The sequence below is a fragment of the Lissotriton vulgaris genome, chromosome 6 (genome assembly GCF_964263255.1).
Source record: "Lissotriton vulgaris chromosome 6, aLisVul1.2, whole genome shotgun sequence".
NCBI lineage: Eukaryota > Metazoa > Chordata > Amphibia > Caudata > Salamandridae > Lissotriton > Lissotriton vulgaris.
In genome coordinates, this window is record NC_141694.1 from 820,194,364 (window position 1) to 820,218,783 (window position 24,420).

Here is a 24,420-nt window from a genome sequence, read left to right on the forward strand (position 1 = left end):
GTAGTGTATAGTATTTATAAACTTTAACTGAACTGTAAGTAAAGTGTTCATAGTAAATCCCAACAGCATTTATACTTGCAAGACATTTACCCATTGCATAAAGACAGTGATGTGCTTTTCATTAGTGTAGCGCTTTCTTGATATAAGTATATGTTCAGTAGTCTTGTAACTATTTACTTATTGGAGAACAATTAATCTAGTGTGGAACGCCTCCTAAACTCCGAACTCCGAACTCACTAAGAGCATAACTCTGCAAACCAAGATTATTCATGATTGATTTTTGCATTTATTTGCTCTGTCCTTTTACTTCTTTGAAATATAAAATCCAATATTAATATATGTAAAAAAGAAACTCAGTCGAAAGTGCTACAATAATACCATGTCAGTAACAGCAGCTATGCTTCATTTTAATGTTTCTTTCAAAAATATCAATGGCTTTTGCGTGTAAAGTATATTTGAAAGGGTGTAGAGTTGCTTCCATTCATCATTTTCATAACTAATTATTAATGCCCTTTTTGTTTAATCTTGATTGGTTCTTGGGTGGAAGGGATCAGAAAGTATCATCTTTTCTTTTAGTGTTTAGTTGACACCAAAAGTCTAGCATAGCCATGCAACCCAAAAAATAATTTAATACATGGGCACACCAGATAGCCTACCTCCAAGTTTGTGAAATCTGCTGAAACCCAGGATAAGTTGTATGTTGAAATTGACCCCCCACCCAATAATGCAATAAAAGATTGTGTTACATTGCTTGTGTAAAGACATACAAAGTTATTATTTCTAAAGAGACATAAAGCCTTGCAATTGTAATGTCTGTGGTTATAACAGATCCCTTTACTACAGCAACTTATCGTCTTTTTACATCAATGAGGCATGTTGATTTGATTTAAGTGTAGTATTTTCAGATTGAAGCGTAGCTTCCCTTTTAGATTGAATGAGAATTATTGTAATGAATTGTATTGTAGAATTTGTGTAGCACTCTTTTCCCCTATTTTGGGCGCTGAAGCTGTTACTCAGATGGATAGTAAGCAATACTTTGTATTGTGTGGTTGGAAGGGTGTTTTTTATGTTTTAAGCTTGTGTAAGAAGTACTTTCTTCTCGTGTGTGATGACCATCAAGGTGCGATTATCATATAATTGGGTGCAGCAGTTGGCAGTGTGATGGGTGAAGGTATGTGAGAGATAGAAACCCACCTTTTTATTGTAATAAGGATTAAAAGATTTTGGCAGCAGCCAAGCCATAGTGACAGCAGTATGCTGTGTGCACCAAAGAGAGGGTTACTTAGGGAAGGTCAAATAATCTTTATAGCAACATGTGCCCAAGAGGTTATCTAGCGAGACATAGAATGCATAGACATAGAATGCAAAAGAGTTGGGACTGGAGAACTGTGACTTGAGCAGTCGCTATTTTGTTTTAAAAAAGAAAAAAAAGAAAAGGATACCGTCTACTACTGAACCAATACGCCCATTTAACCAGGAAGGAAGATTTAAGAGCAATCAAGGCTGGCAACCTGAGCAGTACATAAATATATTTCTAAACATTCAGATTCCACCTACTCCTCTGCAGACGGAAGCCAACATTTTAAGCAGGGGTTTCCACCCCAAGCTCTTTCCTAGATTTCAAAGGCTCTTAAACACTGACAGGCACCAGGCGGGGGTGCCGTAGATTGGATGGTCCTTTGTCAAGTGACTTTTTGGAAACTGCTGTTCGTGTTGAATCAAAATAGGATGTAATTTTTTGTGGTGGTGACAATCAGTGTCAAGGGTGTGCATCGTTTAAGTAGAATGTAGTACAAAAGCAAATGCATTACTTTTGACTGGAGTCTTTTAGTGTGTCAAAGAAAAAACTTTGTCTCTCAGTAAGCGATTTCAAGTCCATAATCATGCAACGTACTACCTGTAAAAAATATATATTGTTATTAATTTTTATTATTCACGTACATGAATGAAACAAACATATATACATAGCTCATCAACTTTTTAGCATTTCGTGAAGACATCGTTCAAATAGCATAAAAACTTAATGTACTAGTTTGTACAGTGCAAGTCGTAGAGGCCATGTCGTAACTGTATTACTTGTACATGCAGTCGTAGAGTAAGTCACATAGTAATCACCACTGGGAAAAATGTTCTTATATTGTTATCGGATACCATCACTTTCACACTCTCAGTTGATTCCAATAATTGAGTATCTGAAAGAAGAGACACGTTAGTGATAGATTCCTTACCTTAGAATATACCCAAGCGTCAGACTGGATCCGGAAAGTTTTGCTTAGCAGTATCCATGCGCGTCAGTAGGTGGCGTCCTGCGGCTCCGTGCCCGTCACTAGCGTCGTAAGAGCCGAGATGATGTCACGGAGACTACTTAGGCGCCATACATACACAATGGCGTCAGTTCTTTCCTTTTCCGTGCCAGCAAGCACAGATCCGAGAGAGAGCAGTACCCCATGTCAATAAATGTGACTGTTTCTGAGACTTGTCTCTTCTTTTTGTCGAGAAATTGACTTTTGGTGCAGTAGGGATGCCTGGGTTAAGTCCGGTTGGGACTGCCGTCGGACCATATCTGTGACGGACCCGCGCGGAGTGTTTCTATTCTGCTTAGGGCACGCCGTCACCCCGAGACGTGCCCCAATGGTCGGACCATGGCGGGTGCGTTCCCAGAAGTTGTTGGAGGCCTGGAACCCGGTACCGTGCCACTCAAGGTCCCGCTTCCGTAAGAGGTCGAGGGATGGCTGGCTCCGCCGACACCATCGTTCATCGGGGACAGGTTAGTTAATTCACCATTTAAGGTCGAAGAAGCGGCTTCGCTCTTCGTCTGCCCCTCACTGGTCCCGGGACTCGGTAGAGGGTGCGGGTGGTCGCTCCTCCGTGGCTCCTTTGGGGCCTCCGTTGTCGCCTGCGGCCCACCTGCCTTTTTAGGGTCCGTACGCGACTCCGGCAGAAGTACACGTACTTCAGTCGGCCATGGGCCGTTTAATTGTCCCATCGGGTCCCTCCAGAGTGCCTTTGGGCCCCGCGGACCCCTTGGGTGGTTCTGCCCCCATGCTGCCGCCTTTGGCCCCGGTTACGTCGGCAAGATGCCCTATGGCACCGTTGGCTCCCGCCTCGTCGTCACCGATGTTGGCTCCGGCCTCGGCATCGCTGTTGGCTCCGGCCTCGGCACCGCTGTTGGCTCCGGCCTCGGCTCCAATGTTGGCACCGGCCTCAGCACCAACGTTAGCACCGGCCTCTGCACCAACGTTGGCACCGGCCTCGGCACCAACGTTGGCACCGGCCTCGGCACCAACGTTGGCTCCGGCCTCGGCACCGCTGTGGGCTGCGGCCTCGGCGCAGACGTTGGCTCAGGCCTCGGCACCGCCATTGGTTCCAGCCTCAGCACCTCTGTTGGCTCCGGCCTCGGACCGCTGTTGGCTCTGGCCCCATCATCGCCTTTGGATCCGGCCTCGGCAACTCCGCTGGCTCCGTCCTTGACGCCACCCTCGGCGCTACCTCCAGAGCCAATCAATATCGAGCTCGGCCTCTCTACTGGCCAGTAGACGGTGGGGAGTACTGTGAAGTATCTGAAGACCCTCTTGAAGCTCAGTGTGAGGATGTACCACACTGGCTTAATGATCTGGAGCGTCCAGTACAGCTGGACTTGCCTCCAAACTCTGGGCCACTGTCCCCTTCTTCTGTGCCTATGGAAGTGGTTGGTTCATTTTTTGTGGTGTTGCCTAGGGGTGGTTCTTACCCTCAGTGCCTATCAGGACACTCTACTTCCTGAAGTGCTTCAGCCGGTTGCTTCCTCCACACAGCCACTGCTGCACTTTAATGGCACACTCACAGCCGTTCTGTTCAACGCCTAGCCCATCTTAAGGGGCTCCTGTTCATTCTAGGCAACCCCGGTTACGTCACACAACACCCATAGCCAGAGTGTCCGGTTGCCCAGGTCTCTGCCTCTCTAAATGGCCTTTGCACCATTATTAACGCTCTGTGTAGGACACTGTGGCACAAGTGCTGCCTCAGTGTACTGCAGAGGCTCGGACGGTGCTCTCCTAGGCAACTGCCTAAGGGGACGATGCGCCACCATCTGAAGGGAGAAGTTCAAGTTGCTCACACTGCCTCAGTTCTTGTCTGCACAAGTCTGGATGGTACAGTATGCCTGCTGGACGCCTCCTTTGCACTTCCCGTTATGCACGCCCTCTGGCTTTACCTACACTATGGCTGACCTCCTGCATTTGCTAGGGTTCCCCATCAACGCGCACAAGTCACATCTGCTTCCCTCTCAGAGGCTCCTCTTCATTGGAACAATTCTGGATGCTGTGCAGTTTCGGGGTTATCCTCCCGAACAGCGAGTCCATGGCATTTGGGCTAAGCTTCCCATCTTTCAGCCCTCATTCTGGGTTTTGATCTCGGAGGGCACTGCACAGTACTTGCAGTGGTGGCTCACGGACCAGTATTGGGTCAGTGCAGCCCCCTCTCCCTTCCCCAACCAGTGCATACAGTACTGACGGATGCGTCACTCCTGGGTTAGGACGGCCGTATATCACGGGCGGAGATCAGAGGCCTCTGGTCTCCGGCGGAGTCCAAACTCAATATCCATCTTTCGGAGCTAAGGGAGATACTACTTGCGCGGAAAACATTCCTTCCCTCTGTCCGGAGAAGTGTAGTGCAATTTATCACTGACAACACCACCGCGATGTGGTATTGAAACAAGCAGGGCGGGGTGGGGTCGTGGACCCTATGTCAAGAGGCTCTGCGCCTCTAGACGTGGCTAGCACCTTACAGCATTACCTTGGTGGTTCAACACCTGGTGGGTTCTCTGAACGCCAGGGCGGACAAACTCAGCCACCGGTGTCTGATGGATCACAAATGGCGTCTGACCTCGGACGTGGCGCAAGGTCTCTTTCTGCAGTGGGGAGAGCCTTGGTTAGATCTATTCACCACTGACGAGAACGCGCAATGTCCTCAGTTCTGCGCGTTGGACTTTACGAGGCGGCAGTTGCTCAGTGACGCTTTTCCTCGCGAGTGGAGTTGTGATCTGTTGTACGCCTTTCCGATTCTGCCCAGAGTGCTAATGAAGATTCGGCGCGTCCGAGCCCAGGTCATCCTTGTGGCTCCAGTTTGGGCACGAAGATACTGGTATTCGAGCTACTCACCATAGTGATCAATCCCCCGATCCGACTGCCTCTCCGGGAGGATCCTCTGTCGCAGTAGCAGGGGACGGTCCTCTACCCGCACCTGTCCAGCCTCCACCTCCATGCATGGAGATCGAGCGGTGATAGTTGATACCCTTCGACCTTCTTCTTCCCGAAGTCTGTGATGTCATTCTGGCAGCCAGGTGTCCCTCTACTAACGCGGTGTACGCTTGCAGGTGGAACACATTTGTGGCATAGTGCACAGCTAAGGCTGTGGCTCCTCTTTCTGCTCTGCTTTCTGAAGTTCTTTTGTTCCTCCTTTCTTTGGCCCAGCAGGGCTCTGCTCTGGGCACTAGAAAAAGGTTATCTTTCGCCCATTTCCGCCTTTTTACGGCTTCCTGACCAGCCTTCTCTTTTTAAGTTCCCTGTTGTTAACCACTTCCTCATGGGCATTACGCACACGTTCCCTCCCGTGCCGTTCATAATGCCTCAGTGGGACTTAAACCTTGACTTGTCGTTCCTGAGGTGTGCTCCCTTTGAGCCCCTTATTCATGTCCTTTGTGTCTTCTTACTCTCAAGTCGGTCTTTCTGGTGGCTATCACCTCTGCCAGGAGAGTGAGTGATCTCCAGGCTCTTTCTTCCAAACCTCCTTTCCTTTCTGTTCATCCGGACAAGGTGATTTTAAGGACCCGCCCTTCTTTTTTGCCGAAGGTTGTCATGCCCTTCCACATCGGGCAGACTATCGCTTTGCCCACCTTCTTTCCGCCTCCTCATCCTTCAAAGGAGGAAGAGAAGGTCCGCCGGCTGGGCCCGAAACTGGCGCTCTCGTTCTACCTGCAGCTTACACGATAGTTCCGGTTGGTTGATCGACTTTTTGTTGACTACGTGGGCGCCCCCCCCCCAAAAAAAACGGTCCTGAGGAAAGCCAGAATACTTTAAGGCACTGGCTGAAACATGTCGACCATCTGAAGGACGCAGGGGGCAGTAACTCGCCACCCTCACGCGCCCTGTAGCCTTACTTTTAACCGCTGGTGACGGCCCAGTTATTACAATTTAATTTACCCTCGGGTACTGGGACCACCACCAAGCCGTTTTAAATCACAACTCTCCCAACCTCACTGCACTCTCAGCAATACACTAGCTCCGCTGTAATCAGGCGTCGTAGCACACCCGGGACATACTAGGTGTCACTGGGTGGGCCCGATGATGAAGCATGCCACCAACTAGGTTGGTGGGTGAGGGCTTCATGAATACACCAACAAGGTGCCCGTGACAGATATATTGTTATACCAGTAGGAACTTGTGTATTAGTTTTCTTGTTTACAGACCTTTTGTCAGAGGCCCCACATGTTCATACATTTCTGAGGGCATCCTCACGCTTTGTAGACTGCTTCGTCCACCAGCATGCACCAGTCCATTTTCTGGGCTCATTTCATAACCAAAGGGGCTGCCCCCTTCCCGGCACTACCACCATTGAGCAATATCTCTTTTGTCAATCATTGCACAACATTACAAAACAATTTCATGTATTTGGACAAAGTCTGGTGTCCCTAGATATCAATACAAACCACTCATTCATTCTGATCTATCTTTCACCCAGTGGTCCATTGACTTTTTTGAACAGTGCTACCGTAAAAACTGCTTAACAGAAGTCCACTAAATTTACAGGATACTGTATCTTATCCAACAATGACAATCCCTCATGGTGATTCCCAAGATCACGAGATCTCGGATAGGAGGACAGTCATTTCAGGTTCAAGCTGCTAGTCTGTGGAACGAATTGCCCCTTTACCTGAGACTGACACAGGACTTGTTGTTTTTTAGGAAACAACTTAAAACCTGGTTGTTCAAACAATAACACTATGGTTGTCGGGGCAGGGCTCTTTCTGTTTCAGTTTTGAGATTAGTGCTGGGACACTCTCTGTGAGTATCCGCGCACCATATAAATACCCAATTTCTTTTCATTTCATGTTGGTCCAGAGAGAGTGCTTTTTATGATTTTGTGTAAATCTTTTCGGTAGCTTTTGATAACTTAAGGTTCAAAAATATTTTTATGTCTGGACAGTTTGGTTTGAGGGATTTATGTGAAAGTCCCTCAAACTCAGCTTGAAAAAAATAGAGCATTTTGATTGTCCTATGGGTCTTTTTTTCATTTGGGGCTCCTCGCGCCTTCAGGAGTGAGTGCTCTGCTTGGATGGACGCAACAGAAAGAAAATGTTGCAGCAGCCATTACTTGACTGGGGAACTTAGTCTCCTGTTCTCAGATTTCTCTACAAAACAATGTCAAAGGCATGGTAGGGATACCAAAATCACACGGGCCCCCCCAAAAAATGGTTTATAATGCTTCTAGCCTTCATCGATGGGTACTTTTGTGCTCCTGTTCTACCCTGGCTCTTTGAGACCAGATTGGCAACCAGAAGAGGGTGAGGAGGACTGGGATGGGTCTGGAGACCCTTTAACTGTCCAGTTAGGTTATGAACTGGACTGGAAAGAGGAACTGGGGGAAGCCAGTGGTCTGAATACTTCACCAGACCGTTGCATGTTGTCTCCTCCTACCGTGGCTACGGAGGAGGGAGCGTCTTACGCTGTGGTGTTGTGTAGGGCAGCCGAGGCTCTCTGTCGTAGGTAGCTCTCAGTCTTAGGTAGCTCTCGGCTCTCAGCCTTGAGCTACCTACGCTGGCACTCAGGACTAACCTCCTGACAGAGGTTCTTCAACCGGCAGCGAGCTCTTCGGTGCCCCTGCTGCTTTTCAGTGAAGCCCTAACATACATCCTTTGGGCACCTGGTCCAGGCCCAACACAGGGGCTCCTGTAGATAGGATGATTGCCCGACGCCACAGCCGGGCCCCTGGCGACCCCACTTTCCTCTCCCAACACCCCACCCCTGAGAGCTTGGTGGTCCAAGCCTCCACTTCCAAGGGCGCATTCCATACCACTGCAACTGATAGGGAATCCAGAAAGCTGGACCATCTTGCAAAGAAGATGTTTTCTTCCTCCAGCTTGGGACTGCGGTTGGTAAACACTGCATGTCTATTGGGCCGTTACACCCATTCCCTGTTGGACACGGGTGCGCAAGTGCTGCCTCAGTGCCCGGAGGAGGCCCGGGCCGTACTCTCTCGGGCAGTTGCCAAAGGGAGAGACGCAGCAAAGTTTATCAGCTGTGGGCTGGATACCGCCGACTCACTAGGCAGGACGATTTCCACGTCGGTAGCCCTACGACACTACACCTGGTTGAGGTCGACAGGTTTTTCGGGTGTTGTCCAATCTACCCTTATGGACATGCCCTTTGATGGCGGTCGCCTTTTCGGCGACAAAGCAGACAACGAGCTAGAGCGCTTGAAGGACTCTTGGGCCACAGACAGGTCCTTGGGTCTCTCCACTACCCGCCCTGCGTAGTCTGCTTTTCACCCCTTTCATGGCTACGGAAGGGTTTCCCGCCCACAGCCATAGGCCAACACATGCTGTCCAGCCCCTGCGAGGCCAGGGACATGGGAACCCCCGCCATGGTTATGGGTGTCAGCGGGCAGGCCAGTCATCCACGGCCCCCTCCTTAGCATCCTCCAAACCCTCTTAGTCCGACCTTTCAGGGCCACCAATCGCAGTAGGCGATAGAATTTGCCATCCCCTCCCCCACTGGCAGACCATCACATCGGACAGGTGGGTTTTGCAGATAGTTTGAAGGGGCTACTCACTCCCCTTTGAGACTACCCCTCCCTCCATGCCATCATCCTTCCATCGCATCCATCATCCCCCTCTCGGGGAGCGGGGAAGGCAAAATGGTATTCAGACCCTCCGTCCCCCTGCACCGCTTTCCAGGTCTAGCGACTGGTGCCGGTCCTCTTATGCTGCTGATTCCTTGCAGGAGAGGAGGAGCATCCCGCTTCACAGGGCCCGGCAGTAACTCAGTCTAGGCACCCCTAGGCGAGGCAGAAATCCAGAGGGGCAGCGGTGCAAGTCAGCCACCAGGCCTGGTTCATAGTTATCAGTGGGAGGGGGAGATAAAGGAGAACAAAGTTCAGGTAAAATAAACAGGGAGATCCCCCACAGCTGGAAATTTTCCAGCCCAGGTACCTGCTTTTCCCTCAGCTGCGTCTCAGACCCAAACGCTTCCCCAACCAGGCCTGCGCCACCCCTGCAGGTCTCACTGTCTCTCTCTCCGATTCAAAGTGGGTCACCTACTCCGTACTCCTAGGCGAGGTCTTGTCGGCCCGATGGGCCCACAGGCCCCACCACCAACTCCGCACTGCCACAGCCCTCAGGATTGTGTGTGTGCAGGAATGGGAACCCTCAGGCCTCTCTGGGCCGCTCAGATCTCTGAACCAAGCTCATGGCCCCTCCAGAGGAATTCAGGTACACAGGGGTGCTCCGGTCTGCACCCGTATTACCCCTCCTCCACCTCCATCTACTGCGATGAGCCCAGAGGTCTCGCTGCTGGAGCCGTACCGCCATAGCCTCCGAGATCGCCGAGCAGCAAGTATCAGGTGTCCCCAGGCCCCTCCTGAGTTGCCTATACTCTTGAAGCACTCCAAATATTACCTCAGATGGCCCTCACCCACCACAGGTTCAGCAGATAGTGGAGGATTACAGGGTCTTAGCCTTGGCTAAGATTGTATTTTGTTAGATTACATGAAGAATAAATGATCTTCTGTTACACGATCAAGCTACAGATTAAGATTGCCCTTACTTTGATACTTTAGTGTAGTATATATTATTTAGCTTGTGCGAGAGATAGTGTTTTTGTACCCCAATATAGGCCTAGGTATTTATACAACCTTTTACCTACATCTGTTCTACCATTGTTCTACATAACGGGTCTGACGCTGACCTTTTACCTAGTTAGGTGGTACATGACTGTTGTGTGGTTTTCTCCGAAAGCTAGCCTCATGTATTATGCATGAGGATTCTCAGTATCACAGCAGGGCTACCATCTTCTGCATAATAACTCTGAATAAGGGTCACCTCTGTCGTCATCCTTGCCCGACATGCCCATAGTACACTTCTAGGTTGAACCCCTGAGGGTACATTTCGGATATATAAGCTCTACATCTTCACTGTGGAGACAGAAGAAAAAGACTTTCATGCAGACACAAGACTCTGAATTCCCTGCACACAGACCCTCTAGCACGCAGTAATCTGACATCCCTTATGGGGTGTTTATCTCAAGACCAAGATGGGGTCCTTCGCTCTCCCACATCAGGTAATGGGGTTGACTCTATCCTAAAGGGATTCTTGGCTAAACACCTACATACATGCCAGGTACACTTAGGTACATCTAGTTAGGGTTTGCATCGTAGGAGTACGCATTTTTACTGTTATGCATTTATATGCCTGCATATACATATTGTTTTAGCACTATGGTAGAATTCTACCTTTTCTTTACTCTGCTAGTGCTCATAATCGTATATATCTGTTTTTGTCTAATGGTTGTTGCGGGACACATATTTTACACTAGAATGACGCTGGTTCAATAAATACTTATTGAAAACGTCCCCACCGTTTATTCTGTGTATCTCTCTGAGACAAAGTGAGCACGAGTGACTGAGCCAAAAGTACTGTATTGTTTCCATGAGCCCTGAGGGATCAGAGTTGTCATGGTCAATAGTTGCCAGAAGCTATTAGTTCCTTGGTATGAGGAGCTCATAGTTGCACTGTGAGCTAGCTGGGCTAAAGACTAACATATCCTTTGGGGGTTCCTGGAATCAGTCTGGTTACCAATCCCTTAGTTTATGTTGTCTAAGCGCGAAGATCCTATATTGATTTGTAGGAGCAACACGACATGGTGCCACCAACATTGGTTTGGTTCTTATTTAAAGGTAAAATCTGGGTAGTTTAGTCGTTATTTCTCAGAGACCCCTACTAACACGTACCCAGAGACGGCTGGGGTGGGAAGGGAAAAATCCGCCACAGCTGAATAGGCTGTAGGTTTATTCAAGCTTGAAAGATTGTAGTTCCCCACATTTTGCATAACATGGTTTTCTCATTTTCCTTAACACTCCCTGTTAGACCTGACTTCCTTGGCATGGTTTTTCCTGATTTGTTGCCTCTACCGCCTGTGTTTCTGATGCTGTGCTGGATTTCATTTTTTCTGGCTTAGATGCTTTGGGCACTTTGCCACTGCTGATCAGTGTCAAAGTGCAAGTGCTCCCTGCGTAAATTGATATTGTGATTGGTTCTCCCTGATTGGCATATTTGTTTTACCCGTAGGTCCCTAGTAAAGTGCACTAAGTGGGCCAGGGCTGGTGAATCAAATGCTACTAGTGGGCTTGCAGCGCTGATTGTGCCACCCCCATGAGTAGCCTGGAAATGATGTCCCAGGCCTGCCACCTCAGTGCCTGTGCACAGTTTGTTAACTGCAATGTCGACCAGGCAAGTGCACCCACTTGCCAGGCCCTACCCTTTCCTTGCACATAGGACACCCCTATAGTAGGCTCAAGGTACCCCCCTGGGCAGGGTGCAGTGTATGTGAAAGGTAGGACATGTACTGGTGTGCGTAACATGTCCTGATAGTGAAATACTGCCAATTTAGTTTTTCACTATTGAAAGGCTATCTTGCCCATGGGACAAAATAGGGAATGCTCTGTAACATTTTACAGGTCGAGAAACAGAACAGGGGAACCCTACTCACAAAGGAACCAGGTTAAGTGTAAAATTCAAAAGGACAGTGGTTCCTGTGAAATGATACTATTAATATTTAAAAATGGTATGCACAATCACAATGCAGGGCTTGAGTGATATCAGAGGGGGAAGAGACCACATACACCAATGATTCAATATGGCATAGTAATATTTATATATTTCAAACAAGGATATGTACAATGAAAGAAGAAATAAAAAACATTTGTGCGTGGTGTCCCAAGTAAAAATAGGAACCTAAAAGGGTAGTGGAAGTTGTGACATTTTTCAGAAAGTTTCCATAGTTGCAATCAAGTCGACCATTAACAAATAAATACAAAATGAACAGCAACTATACGAAATAATATGTACTGAGTAATGGTTCGCTTTTTCTCTATGTCGATGACGTTTCGACCCACTCAGGGATGTGAAGTCTTATCAGGAGCTAAGATTGTAGGGACATCTGATGGAAGGGATGCGCAGCCGTGTCACGGGTGTGTGCCACAAGTGAGAGAATGGAAAGAAAAGAATACTCACAATGGGACCCAGCCGGGTACCCAGCTGTGAGTAGGGGAAGGGCTGGCAGTATTGAATATTGTTGATATAAGGATAGGAGGATGGAACACTGCAGCATTGATAAGCCACTAGTGTTGCGAGGAACTCTTCTGCAAAAGGTGGTTAGAGCGAATGTGTCGCTTTAATACACTTTATTTGGGAGGATGTGTCCGGCCGTTACCTAAAGTGTATTGAAGCGACACATTCATAAACTGGTGTGGTGTTCATTTGTGGTGTTTTCACTGTGTTACTGTGAGTGTTGGTACAAATACTTTACACATTTCCTTTGGGATAAGCCTGTCTGCTCGTGGCAAGCTACCAAGGGAATGAGCAGGGGTTATCTAAAGTGTGTATCCCCCTTACCCGGACTAGAAGTAAGGGCCCCTATTCGGACAAAGGTACCTACCTCTGCCAACTAGAGACCCCCATTGTAACACTCCCTTCGAAGAGAACGTTGCGACAGCATTACATGCAAATGCAGCAGGAGAAGGGGAACAGGAAGGTGCTATAAATACTTCTGAGAATGTCAGAAATATGCTTACTTAAATACTAGCAGAGTTTGGAGTCTCGGCATTAGGTGGGACTGTAGTATTCGTTGAGGCACACAAGTAATTTAGGACAGAGGAATTCTATTCATGGGTTAAATTTCCACTTGCAGATGCACGCACAAATATATTTAATTCCTGCACCCCGGATGAAATACCAGAAGAATATTGTACATATGAGGACATTGAAGTTCTGCTCAGTTACCAGGAGCATATAAACTTGTTTAAAGGCGCCCTCCCACACACCACAGAAAAAGTGAGACTACGTCCGCTCAGCAGAGATGAAGCGACTTGGCCGGTCCTAGCGGCTTTCACACCGCTTCCAGACATTGACACTTTGCTAATAGCAGACATACGCCACTTCACAAAGAAATAATAAAACGTTACAGATATGACCTTGTTCATTATGAGAACAGTCACACTTCATCCAACTAAAATTACTCCAGCAGGTCAACTTCAAGGAACTGCAACTAAAATTACACCACAAACACTGAACACAGTTATGGGAAGAAGGCCCACTAAACTTGAGCAAATGCCCTTCTGGATAGTACGGAAAATAGCACAATTAGAGTCAGTGTTTCCACACAAAGGACCACAAGAAAAACACAGGATACTGACAATTTGTTTGCCAATGGGGTTAGCTCCCCCGAAATAGGATTGTGCCACTTGGGGTACAGTTTTCGCTGCCATCTTTACCAGAACTCATGGTATACCTTCAATAGCAGTGATACAAGAGTTATTAAAACAAATACAGAATGAGTAATGAGCAGAACCTGCTCTACACTTAGGGATGAATTTGTTAGGCAAATTTGCCCAGGCCTCTACAGTTATGTTAGCAAACATAAAAGGGGAGGCAGCAGCGGTGGCCATACGCCAATGCCTGAGAGAGTCTACTCCTACACAACAGGAGCAAGAATTACCAAGAATTATCGAAGATACATACACTGAATTAGGTAGAGATAATTTGGAAGCTACACATATGAAACCACAAGTAGTGGGAAATCCTGAAAAGGATAATGCCAAGCAAACACACGATCCTTCTGAATGGTTTATTGAGTGCCTCCTTGAGTGTGTGTCAGTCTGAACGAATGCATGAGTGTCTGAGTGGGTATGTGGGTGGGTGAGTCTCTGAGTGGATGCATGAGTATCTAAGTGAGTATCTCAGTGGGTGTGTGAGTAGGTGTGAGTGGGTCTCAGTGGGTTTGTGAGTGCCTCAATGAGTGTGTCAGTCTGTGAGTGAGTGCATGAGTGTTGAGTATGTATGTATGTATGTATGTGTGTCTGTGAATGGGAGCAAAAGTCTTTGAGTGGGTGCATGAGTGTCCGAGTTTCTGAGTAGGTTTGAGAGTGTCTGGTAGATTTGCGAGTGCCTCCATGAGTGTGCGTTTCTGTGAGTGAGTTCATGAATATCTGAGTAGGTCTGTGAGTGGATGCATGAGTGAGTGGGTGCATGAGTCTCCGAGTGGGTGACTGAGTGGGTGCACAAGTGTCTGAGTAGGTCTGTGAGTGAGTGTCAGAGTGAGCTTGCAACGGCCTCCATAAGTGTGTGTCCGTCTGTGAGTGAGTGCATGAGTGAGTGGGTCTGTAAGTGGGTGCGTGAGTCTCTAAGTGAGACTGTGAGTGGGTGTCTGAATCTGTAAGTGGGCTGTGAGTAAGTACATGAGTCTCTGAGTGGGTCTTTGAGTGATTGAATGAATCTCTGAGTTGGTCTGTGAGTGAATGCATGGGTCTCTGATTGGGCCAGTGAATGAGTGCATGAGTTTGTGAGTGGGTGCCTGAGTGTCTAAGTGGGTCCATGAGTGGGTGTCTGAGTGTCTCAGTGGGTGCATGAGTCTGAGGAGTCCTTTGAGTTAGTGCGTGAGTTTCTGAGTTGGTATACAGGTGTGTAATTGTGTCTGTGTGTGGGTGTGTGTCTCTGACTGGGTCTGTGAGTGGATGTGTGAATGCTCTCTTGTTTTGCCCTCTTCTGCTCTGTTTTGCCTTTTCTACTTCTTTTTCTGCCCTCTGTTTTGCCCTCTTTTGCTCTGTTTTGCCTTTCCTGCTCGTTTTCTGCCTTTTGTTTTGCCTTTTCTGCTCATTTTTCTGCACTCTGTTTTGCCTTTTTGGCTTGTTTTTCTGCCCTTTTTTCTCTCTGAAATAAGGGAGGGGGCTGCAGTAATTTTAATGGGGAAAAGGGCCGCTGCACCGTGTGATGTCCCTGGAGCCGTAAGAAGCCCTCGTCAGCGCACTGACGTCAGTACCCTTTTTTCAGCACCTTCGACGCATTAAATGTTTTTGATAGGCTTTCTATAGAGAAAGGAGTATTTTACTGGAATTGTAACTTTGCAGAAAAAAATGCCTTGCAGAGTGTTAGGGTCAGATGTCTTTCACTGATCTTAAAGATGATTGTCTTTAGTGTTTGAGCTCGAGCCATGACGCTGACGCTAGTTCATCATGGTAGAAGAAGAACCCCAAAGTGCTGAAGGAGAGAGAGGCGAAACCCTACATGGCTAAGGCAAGACCGTAGAAGAGAGGGCATAGAAATTCTCTTCATCGTTTGGAGTAGTCGTCTCCCCATTCTTCGAAGTCAGCATAAAGGAAGCAGAAATGGCGTCATAGTTCCTGACTTCGTTATTTACGAGACGTGTTTCCAAAGTCAGTATTGCCACGCCCATTATGATATGAAGATCGAGGTGAGTTTACTCCGACCCCGTCTCCAGTGGCCTTCCCGATTTCGCCTTCGAGTCTGAGGCTGCCACCGACTTCACCTGGACGTCGTTATCCGGTGCCAGAGGTAGATCCGGTTCCTCAGCAGGAGCAGTTTCCAGCTTTTTTTAATGCTAAGTTCAGCATTTTTAGCAGGGCGATGTCTCCATCTGGTGAGCCTGCAGGCCCAATGGGTCCACTATCTTACTCCTTTGAAAGATTTCTGGCACATTATCAGCAGGTGCCGGCACTGAGGAAGGCAACTCCTTCTCCATGTGAAGTTCCGCAGGTGTCACCAGTGCCGGTTGCGCCCTCTGCGACATCGGCTGGATCTGCTCTGGCGTCACATGACTCGACTCTGGTTCCAGTGGCCTCTCCAGCACAGGTACCAAAGTCACTGGTGCTGTTACCGATGTTGCAGGCACCAGTACTGGCATAATCAATGTCATAATTGAAGTCGTGGCATTGATGTCGAAGGAAGGTTCAGAGGCTTCTTGAGGAAGAGCGGTGCTTTTTTGGTGAAAGAGACCCTGATCTGGAAGAAGTAGAAATTGTGTCTCTGGATCTGGACTTTGAGGGTTTAGCAGAGCCAGGTGGTTTAGACACTTCCCTGACACCGAAGTTATTGTCTCCAAAAGACGAAGGTGCTTCATTCTACTTATTCAGCATTGGAGCCATTGTTGCCTTTCAATGAGGAATTGACTGAATCAATTTTAGAGATCTGGCAGAAGCCTATGTTGTCCTCTATGATCTCTAGACCAATTGCTAGACGATATAAGCAGGCCCTGGGAGACTCACTCTTTTTGTCCTGGTAGTACAAGCGTCCTGTTCTTCAAAACTAAAAACTAAATACTGAGTATCGTCCGTCATCCCCAGCAGATAGGGAATGTTAAAAAATAGAGCAGTCGGCGAAGAAATTGTTCTCCTTAGGCAGCATGGCATTGAAGTCCGGTAATGCAACCTTCTTGTTGGGATGATATATACATTCCCTGATGTACTCTGCTAAATCGGTGATTCCAAAACTGCCTGAGGATGTTCAGGGACACTTAACCGAGCTATAAACAATGGTCTGGCTGTTGATCGGCAGGTTCTACAGTCTGCGTTGATTACCGCTGATTTCGTTGCAAGAGTGGTGGGGACTTCAGTTGCTACAAGGAGGCTGGCATGGCTGAGAGGATCTTGTTTCTTGACGAATGTTCAAAATGTGCTTATGGGTTTGCTCTTTGATGGTTCCAGACTCTTAGGCGCCAAAGCAGATTCTGCTTTGGAAAGATTTACAGGTAGCAAGGCAGCCACTAGATCTTTCTCAGCCCAAGGATTACAGTTAGTTTAGGAGGTTCTGTGGTTTTGGCAGGAACTTCTTTTGTGGAAGGCAGCAATGCCAGTAGCAGCAACCATCCCTTGCCTCTATTAAAATTATAGGAGGCAGGCAGGGGTGGACAGTGAGGAACCGCTCTTCCGCCATCTTCCTCCTCCTCCTCTCCCTCCTCTGCCAAATATTATAGGAAAGGGGTACACCCTACCCTTCCAGGAATTTCTCTCACCCTTTCCCCCCCAAAAAGGTTTCTTTTCTGAAGACCATCTTCTGCTACTCCAACAGAAGGTCCAATCATTGCTTCGGAAGGCTGCAGTGGAGTTGGTTTCAAAGCAGGAGTGGCGTCCGGGATGCTATTCCCAGTATCTCCTGATTCACAAAAAGGACGGTCGTCTGCATCTGTTTCTAGACCTCAGGATTTTGAATTGGTTCCTCAAGCAGGAAAAGTAAAAAAATGCTGACCCTCGCACAGGGGCTTCTTGCGCTGGAGAAAGCTTACTGGATGGTATTGATTGAGTTGCAGGATGCGTATTTTCATATCTGCATTCTACAGTCACAGAGCAAGTATCTCCGCTTCATAGTGGGTTTTCACGCTATCAGTTTGAGGGCCTCCCATTTGGTCTTACTTCCACACCTCGAGTCTTCACGAAGGAGATGGTAGTGGTCGCAGCATATCTCAGGAGGTGGGGAGGTCTAGTATTCCCTTACCTGGATGATTGGCTGATCAAAGCCAAGTTTCTACAGTTGGTGTTGTATCACTTGCAGCTAACACTCAGTTGTAGTTCAACCTGGGCTTTTCCACCAACAAGCCCAAATCTCACCTAGAGCTCTCACAGCGCACCCTTCTTATAGGGGGCAGTACTAGACAGTACGGTGAAACAAGCCTTCCCTCCTTCTCAGAGGATTCTGGACATTCAAGCTATGATTTTGATGTTTCAGAATGGACCTGTCCTGAAGATCTTGCGCCTGCTAGGTCTGATAGCCTCCTGCATTCTGTTGCTCACCCATGCTGCTGGTATATGAGGGCCCTCCTGTGGTGCTTCAGCAGGCAGTGGTTTCAGCACAATGGAGATCTCAAATAGTTGGTCAAGATCTCTAGAGACACCGAAGCGGAATGTCAATGAAGGGTTGTGTCCGGCAATCTGTCTCGAGGGAAGCTGTTTCATCCTCCTCCTCCAGTGGCCACAGTTATATTGGATGTCTCCACTTTGCAGTGGGGAGCTCGTCTGGGGGGGGTCTGGAGACCAAAGGACTTTGGTCTCTAGAGGTACGATTGTGTCATATCAATCTGTTGGAATTGCAGGCTATACGTCCAGCTCTCTAGGCCTTCCTCTCTTCCACTTGCGGGTCAGTCAGTGAAGGCCTTAATAGACCATACTATAGCAATGTGGTACATAAACAAACAAGGAGGAGTAGGGTCCTATCCTCTCTGCAGAGAAGCTCTACAACTCTGGTCCTGGGCTCGGGATCATCAGGTTTGTCTCTTGGCAAATCGCCTGGCCAGAGTTCTAAACGTTTGACTGGACCATGCCAGTCGCCATTTTTCAGCTGATCATGAATGGCATCTCCATGCAACAGAGGTTCTTCACATTTTCTGGTTCTAGGGGACCTCTCAGATAGACCTTTTTTCCACCCAAGAGAGCACCCACTGCTAACGGCTAGAGCAGTCGACCTCGAAGCATGGGGAACCGTGTTCTTGTCTTGGCAGGGATGCTCAACAACCTATGATTCTGTCAGAAGTGCTCCGCAGGATCCTAATAGGGGTCCACCTCCTGACGTTACAAACACCCTGAAGTATAAACACAGGGTATTCGAACCATCAAGCGAGGGAAAGGGAAGGGAACTGCAGGGAAAAGGATCTGAAACAACACAAATAACATATTATAGGCAAAGCAAACATTAATGGCTACACTCATATGGTCGCACTAAATTAGTCAGTACCTGTTGTGTCCTATGGACCTCTTAAACATCAGGGTCCCTGGGACATTATCTGTGGATACATAAAACACATAGGTATTCTGAACCAGGACCTTCTTACTACTAGTACTTATTCTGTGTACCACATTCTCTCAAACCATAAATGATAAGGCTGCCAGCAGAGAAGTGTTATAATCAAAGAATAACTTATTAAGCACTGGGTTTTCCATGGAACACCATAATGTTGGAGAAGGAGAAATCATGACATCCTGCGCAGTCTCGAAAAGAATGGCATCCAGATAGCACACCACGAGTGGAATTCTGCTAAACAAGTTCCACTGAAATAACACTGAGCAAAGAAGGAGTTACAGGAGCGTGTGTTTAATCCCCACCGCTGCGCTCTGTAATATGAAGTGTAGCTTCACAACAAATTAGTTGAAGGCTAACAAGGTAACGCATAGTTTGAATTGTACTACCGCGCTCCTTGTAGAGATATCCTGGTCAAATAATGCACACGGTAATGTGTAGTTCCAATCACCACTACACTCCGCTGCTCGTAGCTCTCCCCTTAATGACCATGAAAAGAAACAGCGAACACGCGTGGTCGGAATGACCCCACCACGTCTCGCTTGGAATGTAACCAACGAAAAAGGCAAGAGAGTATGGAAGGAAGTACGGCAGCGCTTGGCCAGCCCGACACACAGCGCTCCGCAACTGAGAGAAATATACGGCAGTGCGTGGCCAGCCCGACACATAGCGCTCCGCAACTGAGAGAAATATACGGCAGCGCGTGGCAAACCAAACACACAGCACTCCGCAAGATAAGGAAAGGAATAGACGGAAGCGCGTGGCCAGCCCGACACACAGCGCTCCGCAATGAAACGGCTTCCTACCCTCTAGTGGAAGACGTCCTCAATGATTCTCCAGCCGGAGAGACCGAACATTAGGCACAGCAAGGCACAGCAAGTAGGAAAGCTCCTACTCAGCAGCAACACAGGAAACAGGTCAGAATTACGCGCGTTAGTCCCAGCGCGACTTCGTCATTAAGTACCTCCCCTTCGGGAAGGGATCATGGGACTTGTAGTTTACATATTAAGTAGGCGCAAGAGAACCAGAACCTGACAGTAGGCCCCTCTTCTCAGCGCCTCCTAGGTCCTGGTTTACCAGGATAACGAACATGAAAGGCCTCTAGGAGAATGAACATTGTCACAAGGTTCCCAGGAATCATCCTCAGCTGATACCACAGCACACCCCTCTTCCATTTAGAATCGCGTATACTCTTCACTTCATATTCAAAACCACCATCACTCAAAACAGGTGGAGGAGCCAGACGTCCGAAGGACGAAGGACAAGGCTTCAGCAGACTACAATGAAATACCGGATGAATCCGGAGAGAATTAGACCATTTCAACTTGAAAGCTACAGGGTTAATTCTCTTCACGATTACATAAGGCCTTATGTACCTTGGATGGAACACACTGCGCAATTTGAAATGAATGTTCTTAGTGGACAGCCATACCCTATCACCCACTTGATAGTCAGGTCCAGCAACACGATGTTTATCCGCCCACCGTTTGTACTCCTGTTTTGCTTTAATCAAGTGTTTGGTGATTTGACGATGGACCATGTGTAAACTTCTCATCCTACTAAGAACCGCAGGTGGCTCAGATAAACCCTCAGGAATACGGATAGGAAGTATGCAGGCATCGAATCCGTAAGTTGCATAAAAAGGAGACACACCCACAGAGCTATGCCAAGCGTTGTTATATGCCAACTCCGCCATCCACAACAATGAAACCCAAGTCCTGAGCTTTCTCGGCATAACAACGAAGATATTTTTTCAGAGTCTAATTTAGCCTTTCAGTCTGTCCATCTGTCTGAGGATGAAAACTCGTGGACAACAAGGAAGTGATTTGTAAGGCCTGACACCAAAATTTCAAAAACCTGGCTACAACTGAGGGCCTCTGTCTGACACGATCACTTCTGGTAAGCCATGCAAACGTATGACGTTGGAGAACAACAATTGAGCTGTATGCCCTGCAGTAGGAAGGTTGACACAGGGTATAAAGTGACCTAATTTGGTGAGGCTATCGATGACAACCAGGATCGCCGTTTTAACCTGATCTGGGGGTAACCCAGTCACAAAATCCAAACTAATATTTTGCCTGGGTTTACGTGGGGTCGGCATGGGTATCAATTTCCCTTTCCTCTTTCCACGGTCATTCTTTGATCGAGCACAGATGTCACATTGTGCTACCCAAGATGAAACATCAGGTCTCAATGTTTTCCACCAAAATGTCTCTAACAGATGAACTTACTTCAGCACCCCCTGATGTCCCACCACTGGAGAGTCATGACACCAGACAAAGGCCCTTTTCCGCAAACCCACCGAGGTCAAAAACAGTTTGTTACCAACAAAATGTAGCCCTTGTTTTATGCCTCTACCTTCTTCCTCAGTAACCCAAGACTCCCGTTTTGTTTTAGTCTTGGCATTCTTCACCTTGTTCAATAAGTTCTCTGCACTTAGGGCACAAATCACTTTGGATGGTTCAACTATAGATTCCAAAGCTGTTCTAATATAGGACTCTTCAGCAACCTCTTGTCTAGATAGTCAGCCTCTCTGTTGTCCACCCCTGGTCTGAAGGTGACCACAAAGTCATATTCTGCAAAAAACAGCATCCACCTCATTTGTCTTTGTGTGAGATGCCTAGCTGTTTTCATGTATTGGAGATTTCTATGGTCCGAATACACAGTTACTGGAAAAACAGCTCCCCATAGATATTGTCTCCATTCTTGGAAAGCTTTCTTAATTGCTAGCAATTCTTTTTCGGAAATGGTGTAGTTTCTTTCAGCTGAATTTAGTTTCTTTGATAGATAAGCCACAGGATGTAATTGACCTGAGGTTTGATCCCTTTGTGACAAGATAGCACCTATTGCATCATCCGATGCATCAGCTTCTACTACAAATGGCATTTCAAGTTTAGGATGGGCAAGCACAGGGGCTGAAGTAAAGGCTTGTTTGAGGTATTCAAAGGCCTCATTTGCTTCCACCGACCAATGGAAGGATACACCTTTCCTGAGCAATCGTGTTAGAGGCACCGCAACCTGAGAGCAGTGTAGGATAAATCTCCTATAATTTATTTATTTCTTTATTTTGAAAGTTTTATATAGCGCGAACAAGATCTTTGCAGATATCAGAGCGCTTTACAAAGCCGGGAATACCAACAAGAGAGTGAATGAATTTAAACATAATAAGTGGGAAGGGTAGGTACGTGAGGGAGCAAATTAGTACAGCAAATCAATAATATAAATATTACAGTTAAAAGTGTGCATAGATAGTCAGTAGCGTCAATAATACAGGTGAAATACATAGTCATAGAGTTCGAACATAATAATACAGGTCGGTGTAGAGTCTTTCTAGATCCATGCTCATAGGTCAAGTGTATTTGGCCATAAAAATAGCTTTCACTTCTTTCTTAAAAAGTGTAGTGGAGGAGATGAGCCTAGTTTCAGGAGGGAGTGAGTTCCAGATCCTGGGTGCCATTCCTGAGAAGGAGCGTTTATAAGTTTTTTCCTTCCGGAATCTTCGAGGTTTTAGCAGAAGATTGTTTGTGCCTCTGGTGTTTCTAGAGCCGCCAGAGATTGACAGCTTCTGAGTGAGGTATCCGGGAGAGCTCAGGTGTAGAGCCTTGTGTGTCATGCAGGCGATTTTCAGATGTATTCTGGCTTCAAAAGGCAGCCAGTCTAGTGATTTCAGGTCAGGGGAGATATGCGAGTGCTTTTTTGATCCAGTGATGAGTCTCGCTGCAGAGTTTAGAGAGGCTCTTAGGGGTGCAGTAGTGGTTAACGGGAGACCGCAGAGGGCGGTGCTGCCGTATTCAATTCGCAGGATGACTAGTGCTTGTACTGCAGTTTGGAAGTCTTTGGCTGGTAGGAAGGGTTTGAGTTTCCTTAGGGTATTGATTTGGAAGTTCGCTCCCTTAGTAGCCTTGCTAATATGATGCTGCATGTTGAGATTGGAGTCGAGAGTTATGTCTAGGGATTTCGCTGAATCCACTATGGTGGGTTGGACATTGAGTGCAGTTAGCTGTTTAAGCAAGGTTTGAGTGGTAGAGATCTTCGCTGGAGGTGAGATCAGCAGGAATTCTGTTTTCAGAGCATTGAGATTGAGATGATTATCAGCAAGCCAGGATTGGGTGCTTCTGATCGTTGAGTTCAGGAGTAAGATGTCATTGGGGGATTGTAATTTGAGATATAGTTGAGTGTCATCTGCGTACATGTGAAAAAGTACATTGGATGCTTGAAGAAAGGTGGTGAGAGGTTCCATAACTAAGTTGAACAATGTTGGTGAAAGGGAGGATCCTTGGGGGACACCTAACGAAACAGGTATTGGGGAGGACATCAGGTTGTTACTCTTGAATTTCTGTGACCTGTTGTGTAGAAAGGAGGTGAACCACTTGAGAACAGTCCTGGAAAGACCCATTCTTGTGTTCAACAGATCGAGTAATTTCTCATGTTTAACAGTGTCGAATGCTGAAGAGAGATCAAGAAGGATGAGGAGGCAGGTATCCCCTTGATCTAGGATTTGAAGGGCGTCGTCAATTATGTGAGTCATAGCAGTTTCGGTGCTGTGACCTGCTCGGAAGCCTGATTGATGAGGGTTGAGGAGATCAAACAGATCAATGTGTTTAGTCAGTTGTAGTTGAGCGCATTTTTCCAATAATTTGGCGAGAGTGGGAATATTGGTAATGGGACGGTAGTTGTTTAGGTCGGATGGGTCGGCAGTAGGTTTCTTTAGCAGAGGTGTGACTTGTCCAACTTTAAGGGAGTCAGGGATGGTTCCTTCTTGGAGCGAGCTGTTGATAATCTTAGTCCAGAGTGGAAGGAGTAGTGGGGTGAAATCTTTGACAGCGTTAGCAGGGAGGGGATCCGTGAGGTGATTGGAAGGTTTCAGGGTGCTGAGCAGTTTGCCTATTTCTTCTTCGGAGTAGGTTTCAAAGGTTGACCATGTAGCATTGTTTTTAGGTCCGGTGGGTGTTATGCAGTTGAGTGTGGTGTGGAGTCTTGCGTCAGCGCGGAGATCATTCTTTATGTTGTCAGTTTTTTGGGTAAAGAAAGCGGCGAAGTCTTCACAGGAGGGTGCTTCGTGCAAGGTACGGAGAGGTTGGGGTTGTTCCTTGGCTTGTGTTCTGATTAACTCAAACAGTTTTCTTGGGCGGTTTTTTGCTTGGTCGAGCTGGAGGCTGAAGAAGTTTGCTTTTGAGCGCTTTATTTTCCTGAAGTAGGCGTATCTCTTTTTCTTCAGGGTTTTCAGGTGCAGTGCAGAGGGAGCTGCCCTCCAGGTGCGCTCTGCCAGTCGCATGGCTCGTCTACCTTCATTGAGACTCCCGTCGTACCATGGATTGGAGATTTTAGCGGAGACTCTTTTTAGCTGCATAGGAGCAGCCTCATTGATTATTGAGGTCATGGCGTTGAGATAGTGGTCAGTCAGGGATTGTACATCTGTAGCGCCCGTGGGCGGGAGTAGGATGTCGCGTCTGTTCGGGGGTAAGGAGACTGGGTTGAGTTTTTTCAGGTCTCTTTTCCAGACTTTAGGTCTGGAGGGTTGAACCGGGTTGAGTTTGACTTTTTCATTGATGTGGAATGTGACAATATGATGGTCTGACCAGTCACAG

General features: G+C 47.4%; 1 protein-coding gene across 3 annotated transcripts in view; it reads left to right on the plus strand.

Moving 5' to 3' along the window:
• Nucleotides 1-24,420, plus strand: part of CEP170 (centrosomal protein 170) — a 598,101-nt gene that overhangs the window by 239,478 nt on the left and 334,203 nt on the right. The gene's annotated exons all lie outside the window — the stretch shown is intronic.